Source organism: Ochotona princeps, chromosome 7 (assembly GCF_030435755.1).
Source record: "Ochotona princeps isolate mOchPri1 chromosome 7, mOchPri1.hap1, whole genome shotgun sequence".
Taxonomy (NCBI): Eukaryota; Metazoa; Chordata; class Mammalia; order Lagomorpha; family Ochotonidae; genus Ochotona; species Ochotona princeps.
This window is the reverse complement of record NC_080838.1, coordinates 35,983,328-36,000,734: the sequence shown is the minus strand read 5'-3', so window position 1 is coordinate 36,000,734 and position 17,407 is coordinate 35,983,328. Positions and strand designations below refer to the sequence as shown.

Here is a 17,407-nt window from a genome sequence, read left to right as displayed (position 1 = left end):
CCTTTGTTCCTGTGGGCATTCTGAGAAATGCACACAATATTGAAATTATCGTTCAGATATGCAATTGAACCATGAGTGTCATACCCTTGAGATGGCTATGAAATTCATCTTTGATTCCATTTTCAAAATAAGGTGAAGGCAATATTATTATTATTATTATTATTATTATTATTATTATTATGGCCCTAATGTGAACTGGCTTTTGTGGCAGTCTGTCCTGCACCCCATCCTGGTTCTCAGATCTACCATTGGGTGCTATGAACTGGCCCAGGCTGATCCACCCCCAGACCTGACCCATATGTATGTTGGTGGGTACTATAACCTGGCCTGGTTTGGGCTGCTCCCTCTTTTGTTTCTTGTGCTCACCTTCAGGGACTGTGTTCCGACAGGGGAATTCCCCAAGCTGCTCTATCAGGTCACTTCCCAGTGGCAGCTCTCTCACACCCTGATGGGTCCTTTGCTCAGACTGACTTAGTCCAACTCCTGTCCTGGAAGGAACAGTGGACTTGCCCAACTGAGCCATGCCTATTCCAGCTCTTACTGTTGGGTGTTACAGCTCAGCCACACCTGTTCCACATCCAGACATAGTTCTCACATGGTTCAGTGGGTCGGAGACTTAGCCCAGCCCACCCTGGATTTCACAAGCACTAATGGGTGTTGGAGTCTAGCACAGTCTGGCACACACCAAACACAGTCTACAACCATGCTGAGGAATACTCCATCCATGTTCAGCCCAGTTTGCTACCCCCATTCTGGCTTTACCAGTGCTGAAAAGTGGGAACTACAATCCAGCCAGGATGTTCCCTTAGCTCCCCAATCAGGTCTTTTCCCAGCCACAGGTCCTGCTTGTGCTAGTAGTTGCTCTGACCCAGCCTAGCATAGCTCATCCTCCGTCTTGTGTCATCGGATGCTGTAGCCTGATCTGTCCCAGCCTGCCCTTAGTCCAAATTCTCACTTACAGGTGCTGCAGCCTAGCACTGCTCAGTCTGCTCCTATTCCTGGCTCATGCAAACTGGTAGTTGTGATCACCTAGACCAGCATGACCCACATTCCATCCAGACTACTGCACATGCCAGGGTGCTAAGGCTTAGCTTGACCCTGCCTGATCCGTCTCTCTCCAGGCCCAACCTACACACTTGCCAATGGGTGGAACTATCTTGTCTGATTGGCACCCAGGCCTGATTTACATGTTCACCAGTGAGGGTTATGTCCCACCAGGAGTTTCCCCGAGTCCCCACCAAGCCCATTTCTATACCAAGTCTCTCATGTGCCAGCAGGTGCTAGGTCCTTACCCGGCATAGTCTGCCCCTCTGTCATGGCCTATGTTTAAGCTGGTGGATATTGAGGTCTGGTGTGCCCAGTGTCCTTTTCTTGGATGCACCTATGGGTGCTTCAGTTTGGACCAGCTGGACTTATTTCCATCCCTAGTACCCATGAGTGTCAGAGGGTTCCGTGGTCATGCCTAGCTCAGCCCATTACCCACCCCAGCTCTTCAGCAAACCAGTGGATATTGCAGTTCCACAAGGGTGGGCCCACATACTCTCCCCCCACCAATGAACCTGCCCCCAAACCTGATTCTCTTGCATGCTGGTTAGTGTCATGGCCCATCCTGACATGGTCCACCCCATGTCTGACTCTCACTGATGGGTACTGTGATCTAGTCCTGCCAGGTAGGCACTCAGCCCTAGCTTTAGTGTGCCTGTGAGTGCTACTAGGTAGTGGTTGATGTGGAGGCTGGCTGAGCTGGGATAGGTTGCAACACTTACCAGCATTAGCTGGATTGGAATTGGGCGTGGACCAGGCCAGGCCAGGCTACGGCACTATGGGCAAATCCTGAGAGGAGGCGGGCCATTCCAGACCAGGGCACAACATCTTCCAGCACACGTGAGACCTGGGGGAAGGTGAATGAACCTATCAACGGGGCAGTATAGCCTCCCCTGCTGGACCACTGCTCCCACTGGTGAGTTGAAGAACTGCAACTGTTGGCAGATCAGGCTAGGCAAGGCTACAACACTTGTTGGCCTATGTGTAAACTGGGTTGGCTGCAGCTCTCACTGGTTGATGCAAAGGCCGAGTGTGTGCTGGGCAGAGCCAGGCTGGACTGCAACACCCATTGGTTCCAGTGGAAATCAGGACTGAAAACAGAACCAACCCAGCAATTGGAACCACCAGCTGATCATGGTGACAGACTGTGCCGGGCCCTGTGCTTGCTAGAACATACAAGAATCTGGTCTGGGAATACCTCAAAGTTTCTTTGGAGATCTCCCCAATCGAACTGCTGGACTCAGAACCCTAGCCAAGAAAAGACAGGGGACAGAGCAAGTCAATCAACCACCTCAGCTATATGTTGGCAGCGAAATACTGGGCAAATGAAGACTCTATGATGGACTGTGTCAATCAGTGGACCACCTCGTCGAGTGAAACCGGCAGCGATTCATAACTGGAGAACTATTAAAACCATTTGAGCAAGGATCTCAGAGCATGCCCCACATCCAGGACTTGGGGTGGGTGGGAAACTGGGTGGGGCTTCTCCGTCAATATCCCCCTTTACCTCAGATACATGATGGAAACAATATGGACATAATACTATTACCCACTTCCCTATACCCCCTGAACCTTTTTTTTTTTTTTTACCGTAATTAACTATGTAAAGATTGTCAACAAAAATACAATAATATATATATATATATATAAAACTGGGTTGGGGAGAGCCAGGCTGGGCTAACTGACTGTATCCACTGGTGCATGCACAAGACAGAATTAAGTGCAGGCTAGTTGGGTTTTGCCGCAACATTGGCTGGCAAGGGCTGAGACTGGGGACAAATCTTGTCAAACTAGACTGCAGAATCACCTAAAGATTACAAGATCCAGGTTTGGGAGTGGGCCTAGTAAGGAAACTGTGGGCACCTCTCTGATGGGCTGCAGCTCCTACTGGTGAGCATGAGAACCAGGGCTGGGAGAGGGCCTGACTAGATAGTGGCACCCACCAACGTCAGTGTGGGCTGGATAGTGGGATTGGTTGGGTTGAAGTAGGCGCCAATGCACATTGCTGTGTATGAGAGCTGAATGGGATGCGGGACAGACTGGACCAGTCTGCTGCACATACTGGCATCATAGAGACCAGGACATAGGAGTGGGCCGAGTGAGAGTTATTGGGGGTTGCTCCGACTAGGCTGCAGTTCCGACTGATGTATGTGAAGTCTGAGTGTGTAGTATGCTGTGTTGGTCTGGGCCTCAACATCCATTGATTTACTTAGGAGATGGGGCTAGAGGCAGAATGGACCCAACAGCTCCAAACACCAATGTGTGTAGGCTAATGTAGGTGACAATCTGAGACAAATCCGTTATTGGCAAGCACACACAAGAGTCATGTCTGGCATCACCTCAGATGAGGTCTCTTTTGGGATCCTACCAACTAAACCACTGAAATCAGAATTGCAACCATGGGAAGAATTGCAGGATCTATGGTTTGACCTGGAGTGCATGTGTCAGAGCTGGGCCTCCTCAGTGACTTACATGGAGTAGTGGACAGCATGTCCAGATGCACATGGAGGATATGGCAGTCCACTGGGGCCTGTAGAGGATATCTGGCATCATAGCACAATATGGAGGGCAGAAAAATTGGACAACTACCCCAGCCAAGTGTTGATAGCAACTATCTGTACAAATTGAGATTCTAAGGTGGACTGTGTCAGTCCATGGACCTTGGAGGGATTACCTTTTCCTTGGAGCACCAAGATCTGACAGCATTTCAGAGCTATCTAAATCACTTGAGCAGAACCCTTGGAGGATGCGCCACATCAGGTGACCCTGGGATGGCTGTTCCCAATCCCGGGTATGGAGGCTATTGGGAGGTTGGGTGTGTCTTCTCTCCTTGTCTCCTTGCTTTCTCCGGATATAGGAAGAAGAAAAAGAAACTTTGCAAACAATAGTTTCATCTAGTTTGCCCTAATCTTCAATCCTTCCCACCCTGATCAACTAGGTAAACATTATCAAGAATAAAAATAAAAAGGATATCCTGATTATTTTAAGAGAGAGGTTAGGAAATTCCATAAATGAAAATGAAGTTCTTTGCTGCCTCCAGGGCAGGATTTTCAGCCTTTGGATCACCCGATCAACAGGAGGGAAATTGGATGCCCACACTGTGCCTTCCCTCTGCCTCTTTTGCCCTTGTGCTCTACTCTGTCCAGTTCCCTGCAGCAGAATGTGTTTACCAAACCTGTTTGCGCAAAAAAGTGCAAAGAGAGTGTTCCGGGTCATGAATGGGTTACCTGCCGGTCTCAGGAAGAAAGGGGAGGAAACAGAAATGCCTTCATTGCCAGGGCTGCTGCACATACTCTCCGGCTACAGTTACCCACTCCATCAGCTACAGTGACACTTGACTCATTGTGAGGTTGGCCCCCTTGGCTACAAGAGCCACATCTCAGGTCAAGGTGAGTCAAGCCTGCCATCTGGCATTGGCTCCAGGCTCCTGCACTGATTACTTAAAAGTAGTTCCAAGAGAGTTTTCCATGCATTTCTACACCCTAGGTGAGAGATCACTGACATATACCCAGACCATATGTTCCCCAGATCCAGAGCCAACACTATGCTAGCAGGCATTTGTAGAGCACGAAGAAAGATTCTGTAAGCTTTCAAAGGCCTTCATTTTGTTGTTACAAAGACTTATTCTTGTATTTGAAAGGCCAGGCTCAGGCCAGGCTGAAGCTAGGAGTGTGGAGCTTTATCTAGGTCTCCTGTGTGGATGGCAGGAACCCAAACACCTTGGGCCATTTTTTGGTGCTTTGTCAAATGCATTAGCAGAGAGCTGGATAGACAGCAGAGCAGCAGGTGCTCCAACTGGCACTCAGAGAAGATGCGGGTATTTCGGACAGCAGCTTAACCCACCACACACAGCACTAGCCCCAGGGCCTTTGATCTGATGTGTGCTCTCTGGGATACAGTTAAGCTGTGCCCAAACTTAAGGTAAACAATTTGAGTCACAATGGTGAAGAGGAGGGAAGCAGCTGACTCCCAAAGTCACCTATGCAAGAGATCAGAATAATAGTTTAGGGTTTCAATTTGTCCTCAGAACATGTGGTCACTTGGTTTGGAGAAATGCTGGAGAAGAATGATGTCATTGAAAAAGAACGCATTCATCTTCAGCAGCAGATGTGCAGACAGGCACTTCAGGCAGCAGTCAAGGCACTGCTTGATTGCCTGCTTCCTCTATTAGGGTGCCTGGATCCAACTCTAGCTTCCTGCCAATACACATTCTGGGAGGCAGCAGGTGAATGCTCAGCAGTGAGTCTTTCCCTCTTGTGTGAGAGGCCCTAGTAGAATTCTTGGGTTTGGCCTGCTCAGGCCCATCCAGCTGAGGTGGGCATTTAGACAGTGAACCCAGAAGATGGGAAAATATTCTTACTTGCTCCTCATTCTCTCCCTCCACCCTTTTTTCTCTATCTTTCAGAAAGGCAAAAATTTAAAAAAGAGTAGAAATGAAGCCACCTTGATGATTCGGTCTGCCCTGAAGTGGGTGCTTCAATGGCAGTTCTCTGCTGCGTTTCTCCCGGCACAGAGTGGAAGGCGGGAGGAGTGCCCTGGTGACGCACAGGTGGGGATGGCTTCAGGCACACGGAGCTGGGAAGCAGCCAGGGCAGGGAAACGTTGCATACTTCTTGTGAGGCCAGTCAATTCAGGGATTCAGGCTAAACTTGCAACTAAGTCTCTCCAAATTGAATTTAGCATTTCCACAGCCATGGATTTTGAAGTTAGAGTTTTAGCCCACAAAGGAGCAACCTGTCTTGGAGGAAAGGGAGGAGAGGGTCTTTGAAACAATAGAAGCAGAAAAATAAGGGATTTCAGTTTGACCATCAGGGTCGTTACTGGGGAGTTAAGTACATGCACTTAGCAGGGAGCTTTCTTGGCTTTTACATTTCAGTTTCGGCAGGCAGCCTCAGATGAATGAGAGCTCAGTTTCCTCTGACAGAGGCAGTAGTTAAAAGGATGACCCTCCCAGGGTTTGGTAACAGTCAGTGGCATTAATCTGTGTAGCATGGAATAAATGCGTCACAGGTAACAGATATTGCTCCCTAAATTCAGAAATTAAGTTTGAAGTTTTGAGGTCCCCAGAAGGTCTTACCTGATTTGAATTTCGTTTCCTTGTTAGCGTTGCAACCTGTTAAGCTTTTTAAGAAGGGACATTGCTTGGCTATACAAAGCCTTTGGGGTTCTTGATATTTTTCCTAAAGTTGTGTAATCATGGGATTATCCTCCATATGATTCTCCAGACCCACAGCCCATTAGTGAATAGAAATCAGTTTGAGGATTGGACTATTCTAATCAGTTAGACATTCTCCAGGAAAAAAGAGGTGAATTTTATTTTATTAATATTATTTTTAAAAGAAATAAAGAAAACCTCAAGCCCAGCCTAGAAAGTTCAATCAGCTATTTGCCTCCAGGCACTCAGCTGGGTTCGCAGGGAGGTGTCAGAAGCAGCAGGCCTGAACCAGTGGAGAGGCAAGAGTGTCTACAGGATTAGCCATCCGACAGAAGCAGCCATAACCCCTCATCTTCTCCTTGGCGCTGAGACACACACAAAGCCCTTTATTTATTTTATACTTAAAATGTCAAAGGCTCCCAGGGGGTGGGCCTCTAGACTGAGGCTTGGCAGACCACACTTCAGGGCTGACATAATAAAAGTCTACCGTGTGGCTGTGTGATCCACACAGCGTGTGCTTGTCACCAGCAGCCGACGGGCCTTGGCAGGGAGCCTCCCACTGGCTTGGGAACAAACACAGTCCTGCATGTCCTTGGGAAGCTGCCACTGGGCTGGAGAACGTGTGATGGCTACCCTTGGAGGGCGCCAATGCCAGCGTGTCCTGCACGGGACCACCATTTCCACACAAACTACTCCAGTACCCTGGCAAGCCGGCAGTGCCCGGCCACAATGAACAAGGATGCTCTCACACCTGTGTGATATTTAGGAGCCCAAACCACCAAGGAGTCTCCTAAGAAAAGGCAGCCTGGTTATTTGTTGGCTTGTTTCTTGCAGACTCTTAAACGTTCCAGGGTGCGCACAGAGACACAGAATTCTGACCACAGCTGTCTTAAGAGCCAAAAAAAAGACTTGCTTAGAAACCCAGGCCGACCCCTGCACACTCTTTCTCCATCACCTGCAGCTCTCGGGCCTCATTTCATAAGACTGCTTTGGAAAATGAGTACAGTTTGAGACGGGTAGGATTCTATACTTACTATAAGAGTTCTGTTACCGAGTAAAATTTGTTCAGTCACGGAGCAAATGTGCTCAGAGCATCAATCACCTGATTGGGGCGAGAACTTGATTGTTTTTCAAGCCACCCCACTTACTTTCTTTGGTAGCTCCTCAAGCGGAAGAACTCTCATTTTCTCCTTTCTCTAATAAGGAGGGTGGTGATCGGAGACTCAGTGTTAAGGCTAGTCTTTGCTTTTAGCTAATGAAGGAATAGTTGCCAGTGTGAAGCTAACAGTGATACTGAATATTTAAGAGAGAGAGAGAGAGAGAGAGAACTGAAGCAGCCAAGTGAAACATTTCAGCTCTATTTCTGACCAGAGTCACATGTTTCCTACTCTTTATTTTCAACTTAGAAGTTTAGAACATAAAATAGGATGTACTGTATTTGCAAACTCCTCAGTGGTGGTTAAGCATTTACTGAGTAACCGTCTCACACGGTACTTGGCATTTTTGGAAGTTACCAGAGAAACAGAGCAAATGTTTCCAACCCTTAAAGACAACCTCTCTGGGGAAGCAAGTGTTAAGTAACTTATGAAAACTTCCAGAGCAATATATTGACCCACAAGAACGAGCACACTGAAATCTGGAAAAGTTGGAGAATTCATCCTGTCTTTCCTAGAATTACAGAAAATAAAGCATCTATGATTTGATTGACAAAGAAAACAGACAAACTGAAATGATTATCTTACTTTTGCAAGATTACAATGAAAAGTAGCAAGAAATATGGTCTCCATTTTAAGATAAAGAAAGTCAACTGTTGAATGATTTCTTCAAAGTCAAGCATCAACTCACTAAAATTATGCACCAGGAGTTGGACACAAGCCTGTCAACATCTAATCCACTGTGGTTTTATATGACACAACTCTGTGTCTTGGTTTTTGTGTGAAAAAAACTAACCACCACAGCGTTGATCGTATGGCAGAATATCACACACCGGTTTATTTAAAAAACACACAGCCAACAAATCTTAGGCTTCATTCTCAAATTTTAATGCATTGAAGTAGCAGTTGCTATATTTTTTCTAAAGCCAAAGCATACCAGTTTTGACCTTATTCAAGTTATACTGCAATTCCAGGGGGACCAATGAAGGGGAAGGAGAGAAATGATGAGGTCTAAGTGGTGATTACACTTACAGATTAATCCTGACAGGAAGCAAATGTAAGTCTTCCCAGGAGACCCAATATAGTCAACTGAGAAGTGAGGTGGTTATGTATGAGCACAGTGTATTTTTCCAATTACAGTCAACATTTTAATAAGTTTAAATGAAATGTTCTTTTATCGGCAGCAAGGTTGTGTTTTTTTTAAAAAAATAAAAACTGTTGTCATCCCTTCCTCCCATGTTGGTTACATGTGAAATTCTCCTCTACTCTTTATGCTGCTAAATGAAAGTTTGTCTTGCTTTTACATCATAATGGGAAAACAGTGGGCACTTGCACACAAGCATTTTGGGTGCTGAAATCTGCAGCACCCCACCTGGGCAAAGATGTGCCAAAGTTGGTGTCATGGCCCCTGAGCCATTTCATTTCCGTCTGTTCTGTGTGATGACCTTCCACATACAGTTTCATGTGAGCTAATCAATTTGGAAAACACTTATCTAAATGAACCAATGCAAGTGGAGTAGGAGTATAATCCTGACGGTCCTTTTAATTTTCAACAAGGTGACAACTTTTCATTTTCAAAGATAATACCACATGCCATTATACATGCCAATCACATATATCCACAGTATTGCCTTCACCAAAGATTCTTCTTCATCAATCTGATATGCCATGAAAGCAACACAGTTAGTGGGGAACATGAGAGTGAAATCGTAACTTTCGCTTAAACAGAAAAAGATGGTCTCTGTCTTCCGACCAGTACTGTCAAGTCACAGTAAATGACACTAGAGAATCGGTGGTAATTTTTAAGGTGAGATTCTGGTATTGTGGCTATACTAAAAAGGAATTCAGATATCTCAGGGATGCACTCGGAAGTATTTACAGATGAAATTCAATGAAGTCTGAGACTTGACACAAAATAATCTGAGGCATAGCAGTGGGGAGAAAGGAGAGGAGTCAATCAGGCAATACTTGCTATGGCTTGTTCAGTGTTGAGGCTAAGTGAGAGTAGATGAGGAATTTTTTTTCTCTATGTTTGGTGCTTCTGCACATACTTGTAATTTTTACCAGTAATTTTTGTGAGTATTCACTTTTCAGGACAACAAGTGAAAAAGTGTGGTCTCTGATGACACCTACGAAGCAAAAGAGATTCTTCTGAAACGATCCATCTGGTCTCTAGTGCAGATTGCCAATAAAATCAGGCTTTAGCCTCCTGAAGGTGACTACTGTGCTGAGGAGTGAAGCTGCTGCTTCATTCAGTTCTGTAATTAAGCCCTGGCTCTGCGCTTTTGAAGTATCTGCTTAATGTGCTCCCAACAGCACATTGTGTTTTAATCAGAATCCCATTCCGCCTGCATCTCCATCATACAGTGCTTCTCAGGGTAGCCTGCGGCTTTAACAGTCCTGTTAGCAGGGCTGAGAGAACATAACTCAAGTTTCATATTGTAAACAAGGTGCTAGCAAAAAGTTAACTGCGATGCAAAAATAATCATATCATATACTTCAAAGCCATCAGTACGGGTAAATAAGCACTGTCTGTAAAACCCCCGAGGAGCACGCGCCCTATTAACACCGCCTTGGGAATCGAGATGCTACGGCAGTGAGCATGCGTGGCAGCTATGCCTGCTCGTTCACCAACTAACACAATTCTGTTATTCCACTCCTGACGGCAAACAAAAGTTAAACAACTAAAAACAGAACGCTAATCTGTAGGGAAGAAAAATCTCCAGCCTCATTTCTCCTTAAAAAATTGTTTTAAAGCAGGAAAAATTAAGCTGATTGAAATGCTACAAGTTTCTAAACTAAGTTTAACCAGTATTTTAAGTCCATAGTTCATGGTCACAGATACAACCTAAAAGAAGGATGGGGAGGAAAAGCATAAATGCTTTGCATAGACGCTTTCTACGTTTTAGGCACTACGCTGGGAACCTCATATGCAAAGCCTTAGGACGGAGATTTTATTCCCACTTTAGAGATAAGTAAGTTGAGGATTATAGGCACATGCTAAACAAGAGGTGTATTTGGAATGTCAAGGAGACCTTAGACCTTAAAAAAAAAAACTTCCGTCCTACTAATACTGTCCTTAGTATTTTAAACTATATCAGTAAAAGATTCCTGGAAGTCCTTGGAAAAGCTCTCAGATTTCAAAAAAAAATTCGTAGATATCTGAAGGTATTTCATAAAGTTTGTGGGGAAATGGAGCTAAGAGATCAGTTTTCTTGGCCCCAAATTTTTGAAATCCATGCATTCATGAAGTTCACAGAAAATGGGTGTTATGAGAAAAACCAGGCATGAATCTCAAAATTATATGTGGATACTACACATAAACTCTTTCACTTTACTACTGAATCAAAATGTTAACCTAGTCTGATCTGGTGAAGTAACTTGAATTTCAACATTTAACTATTCCAGAAAGAGACAGCTGAAAAGTCAGAAGGCCATTTGCATTGGTCAATCTGACTATTTTCCTGCTAGAAAGAACATTGGTTACTACCGAATTCTCCCTAGACTTCAACTAACAGTAATGCGGGCTGGAACAAGCTTTTACGTCCCGTCCCACCCTAGCTTCTCCAAGTGCGGGGGAGTTTTGTCTTATAACAGATAATTAAAGACATGGCCGTGGCACTTGCTAGGATTTCAGTCTTTCTCTTTCACTTCATATAAAAGAAGAAACTTTAAAGATTACATTTTCCCCCTTCTTTTTCTAAAGCTGGGTGTACCAACTGGCATAGGCTGTATTAAAATCGGGAGAAACCTCAATGAAAAAGCCTCTCTCGGAAGGCAGGCTTTCTTGTTAATATGCACCAACATGAAAGGCTTTCTTTTCATCCTATACAACTACAGTGTGTAAATTGCAGGGGGCTCATTGGCATAAACCTCCGCTGCGACCTCTGAGGTAAACTGGATTTACATTACTTTCTGACAAGAATTAAATGAAGGCCTTGTGGATATATGAACAGCCTTCTAGGCTGCAACAGATGGGCATCAATGTGTTCCCTAGGAAAACTATCAGTGACATCTGGGTCCTCCAAATTCTGGTGGTCTCAGCCAATTAACGGGAGCGGGGGAGAGGCCACCGCACAGCCCCCAGCCAAAACCGAGGCAGAAGTGTTTGTGTTTGGAGATGGGATCAGGCTGGCCAGGCAGCAGCGAGGTTAGCACTTCATTGTTATCATTCAAATGGAGAATGTGGCTTACAAGCTATTTGTATACCGCAGTGAGGCTACTATGATTTTTCTCATTTGACCGGAGGAGATGGCCCTCTCCTGCAGCTGATATCATATTTCAGCGCCGTCTCTTTGGGACCGGTGTTTGCTTTTGTCTCCTCCAAGGCAGGCGGAGGGTGTGCTGTCTGCCGGTTTTCCATAGCACATTCATATGTCACGGAGCAGGTGAACTCTAAGACAAAACAAAACTCGTTCTCCAGCATGTTATTCCTCCAAAATCTATAGCTCTCCTCTTCCACTGTGGTGTTTACTGACTTCACAAAGCAACCCAAACCGAGGCTTCCTGGCTAAAGCAAAGGCAACAGAACGTCAAAGAGCCTTAATGAAGCCAGCGATGGAGGGAGCCGGCATACCCGGTGAACCGTGAACTCCACGTCTGAGCTTACCCGGTTTCTGCTGTGTCTAACATGCAAGGCAGGGAGAAGCTGTGGAAACTGAGGCAGAGGACAAGATTCCTCTTTGGCAACTCTCTTTTTCTGGGCTGTCTTGGCCCATTTGCTTGGACTGTGTAGGAAAAGTGACCAAGCACGGGGGAGACTAACAGAATGAGAGGGGAGCTAAGAACTAAGTTTCGCTTCTTCAGGTACCAGGAGGAACCAGAGGCCTAGTCAGCTGCTTCAGCTATAGCCTGGCATTAAGGTAGCCAAGTATGAATACTGGATGCATCACATCATGAGACAATGGACAAATCACTTCACTTCTTTTAGTCTCATTATCCTTGTCTGTAAAACAAAGCTAACAGTGGCAGACCGAGTGAGGATGTGATGGCAGCATGGAAAATGGGTTGATGGGATGAATGTTGATTACCTAAGGATAGAGTCCTGATCTTCTCAACTAGTGTTTCGAAGTGAAAGCGATTGTATTATACTCGTTTTTGGAAAATCATTAAGTAAGTATCTCAAAAGCAATCTTTATTACTTTTAAGAGCCTAAGGTCATACTTTAAAATTATGTATTTCCTCCAATGTAAAAGAGTCTGAAAATTATGATTTGTGAGATGAACTTACTATAAAAAATATCTGGATATTTATAAATTACCAACTAGACTATCAAACAGGCAAAATAAAACATCCGGATTCTCTTTCCCTGCCCCCCCCCCCCAACACAATGAAATTAGGATGTTTGGTTTAATCACTTTTTCTAATTGTAGAACAGTTATTGTTCTGCCTTACAGTGGTTTTGTACATGGCAAGTTTTACAAAGTAAGGTTAATGGTGACACTTTGGATGCCAGCTATCAAGACTTTGTGCTAAGTGTTATCACACTGTGATCTCATGTACGTGTTTTTTGTTTGTCTGTCTGTTTGTTTTTTAACAACCACAGCACCAAAGGAAGGTGAAAGGGCAGGTGGATTTCCTACCAAGAGAACCTTTCTCCACGCCAAAGATGTTCACCCAACTACATTTTAAAAGCGCATTTAGGGAATCTTACCCTATGACTTTCTGTGCCATTTGATGGTCTAAAGACTCATTTGTAAGACCTTCAGCAAGCGGAGCCCCCACAGAGTGTAAGACTGCTCCCAGAGGAAGCCAAACTGTTGTTCCGCAAAGAAATCTCTTGGTCTTTCTCCACAATCCTCCTTCACTGGCCTGGGAAACCCACCGACCCAAGGGTGAGAGTGAAGGTCATCCTAAGCCCCATTTTTGTACAAATTGTGTAGGTTTGTCTTTCTTAAGCAGCAAAATCAAGTATAACTTTGTCTCCTGTTGGTAGCAGCATTGCTGTGTTGAGCAATACACAGCAGAAGGGCCTTTGTTACACAGAGATTCAGAAGAAAACCAATGGCAAACAAAAGCACCTGTTGTTTCCTTCTTGTAATGACCTTAGAAGTGACCAGTTGTCTGCATGTCGTCCACACTCCTCCTGAGGCCTTTCCCAACATACCAGCTCACACATCATTATTGGATGTAAAAGGAGAATAATTGAGGAGAGATCAATAAATTTAAAAGCTCTTTAAGGAAAGACATAATGAATTTGGTACAGCACATATTTTTAGATCAAAGATGCCTTTGAAGTGACAAAACCCTAATCCATAAACTACCAAAGCACTTCCTCTCTCTCCCAAACTGCTTGTTGTCAAATAAAATGGAAGTTAAGGAAATTATCTTTATCTGAAAATGGCCAAAAGAAGCCATCACCTAATGACAGCCTTGTCACAAGTGACAATTGGGGAAATTGTCAGGAAGGCCAGGCCTAACAAGCAGAGGAGTGGGCTTGCTGTTTGCACTAATCTGGCCGTGCAGCCCCCACACACAATCCCAGTCAGCTTGCTGAGTGGAACAGCGAGGGCTTTGTCAGCATTAGCAGAGACTGGAAAGACTGTTCTTTCATGAATATGTATTGCCATCCCTCCGTGTCCACAGAGACAAACCACTCCAAACCGAGATGTAACACACACACACACATACCTCTGACCAACAAAAAAACCAAGAGGGCCTAAGCTACTCAGTCGAGTGTAGTGAAATGCTGGTAACTAATGAGAGATCACGCGTTGGAAATGGAGCCAGAGGCACCCTGCTCCATGTGTTGGCTGGGATCTTTATTTCCCAGCAATTGAGATGAAATCTGTAGGGAGCTTTCAATCTTTGGGAACCACGTGTGTAGATTCAGAGATGCTACACCTCGTTACATGGATTGCAAATCACATGCCTTACGATGGTCTCATCGTCCCAATGCCAAATATGCTCCACAGATCTGATTCTCAAGTGAAAATAACTCTGAGATAAAGTGCATGTGCAGTTTGAAGAATCAAACCTCATGTCGGGTTCTGACAAAGTAACAGAAACACCAGCCAGATGATTACGAAACTGACAGCATTTTGCAGTTTTGGGCAGATGCACATTGTGCAGGCTGAAAGTGAAAACTGTAAATAAGGAATCTAAAAGGAAGAGAACCAAAACACACTTCCCTTTAAGATCCTAACAACAGTCTCATTTTTAAAAATCCGTATTACATGAATAAATGGTATGACTAGCCTTGGGCTAGGTCTGGTAAGATATGTAGATGCATCTTTTTAATTACTGAACTTGGAGTTTTCTACTGACATTGAGAGTTTAGATTAAAAGTGCACCTGTGTGTGAGTGTATATATATTTGTATTCAATTTCCCATTTTATAGAGGCAGATACGTAAGCAGAAAAGTATGAGGTTGTTGCTTTTTTGCCTTTCCTTCTGATATGATAAAGTTGGCTTGCCCACTGTGCGAGACACAAAGCTGAGTTTTGAAGGGTTTTGATATTACGCAATGTTTGTCATAGACATTAGCATTTCATTAGCATAGCCAGCTCTACATGAAATCCAGCGTTGAATGGTCCCAGCGCACTAAAGCTAATCCTCTTTAAAGAGCTACAGGCTATATTACATGTGGTCACAGCAGCCGCCTTGCCATTGCTGCCTCGCTTTGAAGACGATGAACAGAGTTCTGTCTGTACCCGGCGTCGTAAACCGCTGCTGTCTGTGCTGTGAGATTCTTCTGTTTTCATCAAGGAGGCCGCACTCCCAGTCAGCGCTCTGAAAGCTGGGCTGCACTTGAAGGCGCGTTACGCTGCTTTCACTTGTTACTGGGTGTCTATCCACAGTCTTTTCAACTAAGATGAAAATGAACTGTATCTAAATATTTTGGGTCCTTTGATGAGGATCAAGTGCTCGCTGTGTCTTCTGCCCAAGGAATTGGATCCTGGATACTCAGGGAGGAGAGCTGATGATTGTCACAGGCCTTTCTTGGCACCCGCGTTATTTTTCTGGGATGGCATTAAACATTTAGAAGCAGGATTCGTGGGCCGTTCACTTTCCCACAAGGATAATAGGTTGACGCTATCTCAATCAGCAACGGATAAATAATTCAGGGATCTGGTTTCAAGAAAAAAGAGCAGCCTAATTTTTTTTTAAGATTGCAGAAAGTGTAGGCAGTTAAAAAAAAAAAAACAAAGAAAAATAAATAGAGTAGTGACATTCCTAAAGTATTTGGATTTTTTTAAAGGACAGTGTCATGTTAGAAACAAAATTGATTTTGCCTTTCTCATTTTATGGTAACTAACTTACAAACAAGTAATCAGTTTATAAATTGTTTGTAATTTACTTTAAACCCCATGTAGCAAATTATCCTGCAATTCCTAAGCCAGAGACACCTTTCTCGTGCCAGATAATACGTCTTTTTATTCAATTACGAACATCTAAATCTTATCATATTGTTTATTTTTGCCTTAATTCCCAGGAAACTCAGCCAGGCCTTGTGCTCAGCTTCCACAGGGAATCCCTTCTTTGCATAACATTCTAAAAGTCATCCAATGCAGACTCTCCGCTACTTGGTCCATGCGCTTTCTTCATGGTGTGACTGTTTGAGACACATCTGCATCTCTTGTTGCAGATACTTGCACATGCTTTAAAGATAGGTGCAGGTTAAAGTGTATTTTCAAATAATGCTCCTTACTTTCTTTGCTGTTTTCTTCCCTCATATTTGCTACAGACGCTTAGTGGCACAGTGGAGAGCACTAAGGCTTGGGACATTTTTGCCTACTTTGCTGAGGTACCGATGAGGTAGGTGACCAGTTACAGCAGTACTTCTGCTCCTCCAGGCAGTGTGGCATGGTCAGAAAGTAAGGGCAACGTTACTCTGGGTTTTCTCCTGTCCCCTACTTTATTGTCGACACACTTAAATTGCTAATTAATGTGACTCTCAGCTGGCTCTTATATCCCACTCACTTCCGAGGAAGAACTACTCTGAAAGGTTTTTGCTTATTTTGTCTATTCAGCTTTTATCTATATGGTGTGCTATATCCCTAAAAAAGGGATGCTAGGATTTTCCCTACTGTGTGTTTTCATCTTGCTTCTTCATGGTCCATGATGCCAGCTGAGGTCGCCAGAACAATGAAACCAAGATGGTAGGATGGAAGCAGAGTATTCTACCTCTTTTCTAGATCTTCCAGCTGCACATCACTTCACACTTGTTTAACCAGCAATGATTTCAAACTCGTCAGAGCAGTCGTGCTTCATCTTCGTGATAAGCAAGCAGAGGATGACCTCGGAGCACGACGTGACAAGCACCTGTGTTACCTCGTTTCTCTGCATTGTTGATGCTCTTCAGGGCATAAGCCAGAATGTTGATGCTCACCAGCACCATGGTGGGGGCGTGGAGAAATGACAGAGCACTCTGAAAGGTTTCACTGGAGCTATTCAGGCACTGGCAAATACCTTCCTCGCCTGCATTCTGTCACATTCCAAAAATACTTCTTCTACAGGATTTTCCCATTTTCTCTTACACTGTCTCTGATTGTATAGGATCATCTTCTTCTAGTCAACCAAAGTTGGAATACAAGTAGGGAGCAGGATATATTTACACTGGTTATGTTAGTTTAGTCAAAAATGGTATCTCTTGTATGGGGGGGAAATGGGAATGAATATAGCAAAAAATTTAAGAATGATATGAAACTTATTCATTGAAAAGACTTTAAAAATACAAGCATTTCTGATTTTATCCAAAATAAATAAATTTTTAAGTGTATGTTGCTACTGCACTTTTATGAAAATTAAGAATGTAATTACCCAAAATAAATTTCACAGATTATACAAAAGGGAAAGAGCATTGATACAGTGCATACTAGCTATAAATTGATAATAAAAAATTTTTAAAAATTTAACTAAGCCATTTAGAAATTTCAATATGCAGAAAAAATTGTAGTGTCATTTTCCAATACATCACCAAAATTTTAGTGACGCGGCCAAAACTATGTTCACATGAAAATGCATAGCTTAAAAACTTCAATAATAAAGATGAAAACCTGGACCCAGCATGGTAGCCTAGTGGCTAAGTCCTCGCCTTGCATGCACCAGGATC

General features: G+C 44.0%; 1 protein-coding gene and 1 pseudogene across 2 annotated transcripts in view; both read right to left on the bottom strand.

The window, feature by feature from the left end:
• Nucleotides 1-17,407, bottom strand: part of ALPK1 (alpha kinase 1) — a 110,794-nt gene that overhangs the window by 62,537 nt on the left and 30,850 nt on the right. The gene's annotated exons all lie outside the window — the stretch shown is intronic.
• Nucleotides 16,353-16,693, bottom strand: LOC118759016 (small ribosomal subunit protein uS8-like; annotated as a pseudogene).